General features: G+C 40.1%; 1 long non-coding RNA gene across 1 annotated transcript in view; it reads left to right on the forward strand.

Annotated features, from left to right (window-relative positions):
* Nucleotides 1-5303, forward strand: part of LOC116703306 (uncharacterized) — a 16767-nt gene extending 11464 nt beyond the window's left edge. The window contains exon 3 of the long non-coding RNA XR_004335394.1: nucleotides 5216-5303. This is a non-coding gene — a long non-coding RNA (uncharacterized LOC116703306). The remainder of the gene's footprint in view (nucleotides 1-5215) is intronic.
* The last annotated feature ends 905 nt before the right edge of the window (nucleotides 5304-6208 follow it).

The following is a 6208-nucleotide window of genomic DNA, read 5'->3' on the forward strand; positions in this document are numbered from 1 at the left end:
GGTAGCTAAGATTTCTTGGTATTTGAGACTATTGATGTTGTTCCACCCTGCAGCTCTCGCACACCCCCATACTGGATGTAACCCCAGACCATGATTTTTCCGCCACCAACCTTCACTGTTTTCTGGGTGAATCTTGGATGCATGCGGGCTCCAGTAGGTCTCCTGCAATATTTGCGGCAACTGTGGTGTAATTCAACAGAAGATTCATCTGAAAAATCCACTTTCTTCCACTTCTCCAGCGTCCATCCTTTTAGCAGGGCTGCCTTGGTAAATGCCACACGGTTTTTTCAATTGTCTTTTGTTTAGTGCTGGCTTCTGGGCACAGATTGACCATGGAGGCCATTTCGAGACAGAATCCGACAAACCGTTCTGGTTGACACAGGACTTCAGGGGACCAGGTCTGGTGGAGCTCTGCTGCATGGAAAATGGGCTGGCCTTGGATTTTTGAGCACACAACGTCCTCTCGAGCAGTTGTCTGGCGGGGTTCTGCCTGACCTGGCTGGTCAAAAACATCTCCAGTGTCTTCAAATGTTTTTTTAATCCCTGTACTTGACGCTGAGACACATTGAGGTGTCTGCCACATCACAGTGGATCTGGTCTTCAGCCTCTTGAAATCAAAACTTTAGTCGTCGGTGTAATCTTAGGCCTGTTTGCAATGTCTAGTTGCAGTTGATGTGAAGGTCTAGTGTACTGGGGTTGTTTTTATACACACCTGAGACCTCATTGATCATTATTAGTCACAGGTGAAGCTCATAGGACAAGGCGACACACTTATGTCTTTGCAAAAATTGACTCAATGGGCTTTACCAAGCTGTGAATATTAGAACACTTTTTGAGAGTTTCATTTTGCACTGAAACATTATTACAAAAGCTGTTGGGATTAAAATGAGCCATTTCTTGTAAATAAATCTTGATCAGAAATATATTTCTGCGACAAGACTTTTGTCAGGGACTGTACTAGCCTCACTTTGTGATTGCTGGTTTGAAAGGGGGGAGGGGTTAGGGTAAGGGAGAACAGGTTAGGGAGGAGGCACGTATCGGTGATGGCGAGGTTGAGAGGGATTCAAAGGAGCTGGGCGGAGAGGGAGGAACAATGAGTGAGCAGAGAGGAGAGAGGCAGCGTGGGAGAAAACCTGTGGTCTGAACACAGCAAGAACTAATTGCATGGAGGGTTGGAGTAGTATAGGGTTTAATATGTTTTAGGCTGAAGCTGCTGATAGCTGTATGATGCTTTTTAAATTGGACCATATCCATGTACTCACTGTTTCCTTCATAAAATCAGTAGAGGTTAACACTAGATCTACCATGATGGTAATTTTGACCGTTTTGAAATTTATATGTGTAATAACTTTGCTGGATAAAAAAATACAATTCTTCTGGTACCTGACTTTTCCCAAAAGAGTCTATATTTTCATTTAAAAACTTTATACACATTACACAAAAGGCAAAGAAAATACAATCCCTTTTACCTATTTTGGGCATACATGGTCATACTGACCGGTCAGATTTTTGTGGTATTTTTTAAAATCTTTTGCGCGGTTGAAGATGCATATTGGTCCTCATCTCTGTAAGAGAAACATCATAAGCGGTCTTGAGTAACAAGAGTAGGGAATCACCAATGGGCCGAAGGCAAAGCCAGAGTCAATAATGTAGGCTAGCACAATAAATAAGGGGTGGATGGACTCGGATCTGAATCAGAAGGCAATCAGTTCATTTAACTTTATACATCCTCAAACTCATCCTCTCCAAGGAGTGCACCAGCAAATACAGTTTTCTAGAGGAAGTTCATGCAGCAACTGGCAGAGAGGAGTTCATAGAGCCATGATGGTCATTTTGAAAGGGCAGCGGCGCATGGTTCGAGCAATGCTGCACACCACAGCAGACACCAAAACGGAGGCAGTGTCAGGATAGCTTAATTTATAAATGTTCAAATAAGATATTGTTAGGTGTTATTTGCCTGTTATGAGTTATGTTAAATGAATTTCCCTACCATATTTTTCAAGTATGATTTTAGCCTTTGAAATGATTACGGTTTACTATGCCATGATATGAATTATTGAAACACATAGGCTACTGTAGCGTATTAGGCCTATTACTCAAATAATTAAACTCGTTAAATCGTACATTTTGGTGTTATTTTTTTTTTCTAAAGATATCCTAACACAATGCATGCATTGATATCGCAATTAGGTATTTATGTTTAAGACAGATAGCAGGATCTCAAATTAGGGCCAAGTAGAAGAAGAATAATGCAACTTGGATCCTTCTGCAAACAACTTTTTTGTGAGCTATGTTTACAGCAAGGATTGTCAGCAAGAAGTGTAGCACAAATAAACACACCTGAAAATACAAATATCTGTCTTCTTCCAATAACCCAAAGTAATTGCCTAAAACATATCTAAAGATAAGTAGAAATAGACCTTGCTGAACAGCTTAAATGTGCAACTTATATGCTTTCACTGTGCGGTTCGCTCAACCAGTCATGATGTGGGTGCATACATTCAACATAAACCACCCAGCTGGTTTTGCCCATTGCAGTTCTAATAATGTTTTACAAGATGTTAAACAAGATGACTGCATCGTTAAAAAGCATTGACAAAAAACTGTGCATTACTGCTTTAAAAGTAAGAAGGACAAAAAGAAGAATATGGAGCCACAGATGCTGGGAAGCTATAGATAGAGATTCATTGTCAATAACAGACAGATGTTGACATCTGCTTGGCAGTAGTTAATTGAAAAACCTGGAATTATACTCAAATGTAACTTGCATTTATACATAGAGTTTATCTTAGAATAGAGCCACCTCTTAAACCTATCATCAAAGGAGAATGTTGATGTTTCTGAACATTCACTGATTGCTTTTACTTAAAACCATTGTTTAATCTACCATCCTTTAATTCCCACAGTATCTACACATAGCAGCTATGGTATGATTATTTGTTAAAACAACACTCATGGTAGGGAAAAATCATTTTTAAAAAGGAAAACGCAGGTAAGTGACAGAACACAAACTCTGGTCTCCTGAAAGTCAAATGCTCCCCAACCTATCAACCAACTGACCTCCACGCCCTTGCTTCCCACTTTGCTACAAAAGTACACGCTGCTTGCATTTAAAGGTCCCATGACATGGTGCTCTTTGGATGCTTTTATATAGACCTTAGTAGTCCCCTAATACTGTATCTGAAGTCTCTTTATATAGACCTTAGTAGTCCCCTAAACTGTATCTGAAGTCTCTTATATAGACCTTAGTAGTCCCACTATACTGTATCTGAAGCCTCTTTTATAAGACCTTATAGTCCCCTAATACTGTATCTAAGTCTCTTATATAGACCTTAGTAGTCCCCTATACTGTATATGAATTCTTCTTTATATAGACCTTAGTATCCCTATACTGTATCTGAAGTCTCTTTTTATTATAGACCTTATTGGTCCTGTAAACTGTATCTGATTCTCTTTATATAGACCTTAGTGGTCTCTAATACTGTATCTGAAGTCTCTTTATATTAGACCTTAGTGGTCCCCTACGACTGTATCTGAAGTCTCTTTTATATAGACCTTAGTGACCCATAATACTGTATCTGAAGTCTCTTTTATATAGACCTTAGTGGTCCCCTACTACTGTATCGGAAGTCGCTTTCCCAAAACTCAGCCTTGGTGCAAAATTACAGCCACTAGAGCCAGTCCCACAATGAGCTTTTCTGTAGCTTTTTGGGGGGTGGCCTTGACCAACTGCCACTTCGCTTGTTTGAAAGCCATGATGTCTCTCTCTCATGGGCGGGCCAAATTCTCTTGGCGGACAAAGCAGAAAAAGGGGAAGTAACCCTTGCTCCTTATGACCTCATAAGGTGCAAGATTCCAGCTTGGCCCATCTGAGTACTTTATTTTCTCAAAGGCAGATTAGGATACCCAGGGCTCTGTTTACACCTATCCCCATTTCTAGCCACTGGGGGACCATAGGCAGGCTGGGGGAATTCATATTGTTAAAAAACCTCATAAAGTAACATTTTCATGGCATGGGACCTTTAATTTTAATCAGCACTGGTTGTGAATTGTGCATTGTAGATGTGTCCAATGTGAACCTTATTTTTAGGGATACCAGATTGCACAAATACCACCAAAATTAAAGTCCCTGTACCTCGATGACAAAATAGGTTGAGCAAAGCAATGAGTAAGATAAGATAACCCTTTTGTATGCAACCTATATCCAACCTATACCTCCAGCCATTTCCTTCTTGAATAGGGGTTAGGGGAGGAGTCTTCTTTGAACCCTTGGCTACCTCATTTCTTCCTTTTTTTCTTCTTTTCTTTCTTTATTCCTTTGTTGGTTATATATTCTAGTCTGTTGACTATGTGTTGAGGATGTCAGAAACGTTGATAAAAGGGGTTGGTGATATAATGTAATGGATGCTGATGTTGTTGACGATGATTGAACTTGTATGTATTTATGTGTCTTGTATGTGTTCATACTCGCTGCACACTTAATTGCCCTTCGGGGACACAAATAAAGTTGAAGTTGAAGTTGAGAGTCACTGCCAAGCATCCACTAATAAAGGCTGTGAGATGTGGCTGAGGCAGAGAGGACACTGTTGACTTTTTGACTGTACAAACTGTAGGGACGAGACAGAACACAAAGACAGGACACAAACCGTCCAACAGATAATAAACCAGATGAATCGCATGAGGGCGAGATGACAATCACAAAGGCGGGAAACACAAGGCAGGTAGTAAAACTAGAGACAAGACATCACAGAAAACCAGACTATCAAAATAAAACAGGAAACAGAACATACAGAAACACACAAGTGAACACAAGACAGAAACTACAACACAAGACCGGGGAGGAAACTAGGACACAAACACGAGGAGACAAGACAGAACCAAAAAACAGAGAAGGAGGAACAGAAACAAAGCAATATACCAAAATCATAACAATTAACACTTTGATGGTACTAAACCTGACAGAAGTTACAGTATTAAAGATCAATTTGACACAATGTTCTAACATTCAGCAATTTTAGTTGCTTAAGTTTCAAATTGAGTTGTAATCTCTGCCATGAAATTACAATCTTCTTCTCTGGGGACTACCAATGTTAAAGTTAACAACCACACTGCTACTTTCCCTCTAACAGATTAGCCAAAGGCGGGAGTCTGGCACAACCACATCCGATTGGCCAAAACTATGTTTCTGTTAACCCTTTTCTTGACGTAGTTACAGGACAGACAAACAGGATATTAAACCAGTTTCAACCCCTTTGAACCTGTAATTGTTTATCCTCTGTCACTAACAGACAAGTTCGCAACTAAAACTTCATGAAATTTAAGAGGTCTGAAATCGCCAATGGTACTTACACATGCACGTTACGGCAGTAAACACTTTTTCTCTTTCATTAAGGTTTAGAATTGCTCTCAATACAATGTCCTGGAAGTTTGTTGTTGGCAGTTTTCCATTTACATTTTATATGAAACGTTAAATGCATTGAAATTACAATAGACCAAATTTCACCAGTGCAACATAACTTTGGAGAAAACCCTTCAGAGTAATCAACAGCATCTCTCTTACAACCTACAACTTAACATATTAATACTTTGTGTTGTGTGACACGTTGAAGCCATGCATTTGTTACTTCTAGGTTGGATTACTGCAATTCTTTACTATCAGGCTGCTCGAAAAAATCCATAAAGACTCTACAGCTGATCCAGAATGCTGCGGCACGTGTTCTGACGGGAATCAGGAAAAGAGATCACGTTTCTCCTGTTTTAGCTTCTCTGCATTGGCTTCCTGTAAAATTTAGAATAGAATTTAAAATCCTTCTTCTCACCTACAAAGCTCTTCATGGTCAGGCTCCATCTTATCTTAAAGAGCTTATAGTACCTTACAACCTAGGAGAGAACTACGCTCCCAGAATGCAGGGTTACTGGTGGTTCCTAGAGTCTCTAAAAGTAAACGGGAGCCAGAGCGTTCAGCTATCAGGCTCCTCTCCTGTGGAACCAGGTTCCAGTGGGGTCCGGAGGCAGACACCGTCTCCACATTTAAGAGTAGGCTTAAGACTTTCCTTTTTGATAAAGCTTATAGTTAGGGCATAGAATCGAATATTGTTGGGAGTAGTAGTTAGTCACATAGTTTTCAGATTTATCTATCATATAATTAAAAAGGGAGACTTGGCAAAGCCCGATCCGGTTGGGGGGAGTTCTGGCCGGCCGGGCTGGA

This window comes from Etheostoma spectabile, chromosome 15 (assembly GCF_008692095.1).
Source record: "Etheostoma spectabile isolate EspeVRDwgs_2016 chromosome 15, UIUC_Espe_1.0, whole genome shotgun sequence".
Taxonomy (NCBI): domain Eukaryota; kingdom Metazoa; phylum Chordata; class Actinopteri; order Perciformes; family Percidae; genus Etheostoma; species Etheostoma spectabile.